The 1178-nt window shown below is 24.5% G+C and overlaps 1 long non-coding RNA gene across 1 annotated transcript in view; it reads right to left on the bottom strand.

The window, feature by feature from the left end:
• Positions 1-1178, bottom strand: part of LOC110266175 — a 23660-nt gene that overhangs the window by 688 nt on the left and 21794 nt on the right. The window lies entirely within an intron of this gene.

Here is a 1178-nt window from a genome sequence, read left to right as displayed (position 1 = left end):
TATAAATTCTTTTAATTTCTAAAACTTAATTTTAATTTTAAACTCTAAATTATATTAAAAGAAGAAATTTAAGCATAAGATAGAAAAACAAAAATTTAAGAAAATATGCCTATATATACAATTTACATTTCAAAACTAAAAATAATTCTCTCTACCAATTTAAATTTTTGAAATGAAATAATTTGATTTCAGGATCCTTATAATTAATAAGGCATGCATCAAGAATCTATAACTAGCTGGTCATGTAAATTATTTAATGAGAAATGTTACGCGGCTAATAATTTTTGTTAGTATATATTAATCAATATGTTGGACTAATACTTTATTTTTGTACTATTAGAATTTAAGATAAATAATTTAAAATTTAGAATTTAGTATACTAATATTTTAATTGACTAATAAGTATTGATTAAAAAGGATAAATTTTATTGGTCATATAATATTATTTGTATTTAAAGTTGTGTTGGTTTATAGAGACAGGATACTGTTAGTGTTATAAGTGTGAGGAGTGTTGAAGTTAGTCTCACATCAAAGAAAGCAAGGAAGAGTGAGGAGTTTATAATATGAGAGACCCATTAACTTGACACTTTAAGGTTTTAAGTTAGATGTGGTGTTTTCTCATCTTATGTTCTCTCACTTGATTCCTTCCCGAATTCTCCCCAATGGTCAAGGTTCTCCACGGTTGGCAGAGACAATGTGTCCAGAAACACTGAATTAGTGTTTGATTACTTATATATTTTGAAAGTGGGTTGACACCACTCTCTAATATAATTAACCGATTATCTAAATTTGAAATCCCTCTTCATCCAATTAAGTTCATGACAGATATATAAAAATTAAAGATGATGTATATACTTTGTTGTTAATTTATATAAATTAATATCATAATATTTCATTTTCAAACAAACAATAAAATTTGAGCTAACTGGAAAATTATATATAATGGGTTGTTATCAGGATAAATACTTACCCTTAGCTTCATTCATGATTTCAATTTATTATATATATTGAAGTATCTATCAATTTCCATGAGCTAATAAAATTTAAGGAAAATGTCTTTTAAATTTTCTTTTCTTAAATCCTATATTATAGGCATCCTCACCAACACACAAACTTACATACATATTCAATATCATAAATATATCTTATTAATCAATAAATGATATCTGATAATTATA

Source organism: Arachis ipaensis, chromosome B08 (genome assembly GCF_000816755.2).
Source record: "Arachis ipaensis cultivar K30076 chromosome B08, Araip1.1, whole genome shotgun sequence".
In the NCBI taxonomy this organism is placed as follows: domain Eukaryota; kingdom Viridiplantae; phylum Streptophyta; class Magnoliopsida; order Fabales; family Fabaceae; genus Arachis; species Arachis ipaensis.
The sequence above is the reverse complement of the archived record's forward strand: the minus strand, read 5'-3'. Positions and strand labels throughout refer to the sequence as shown.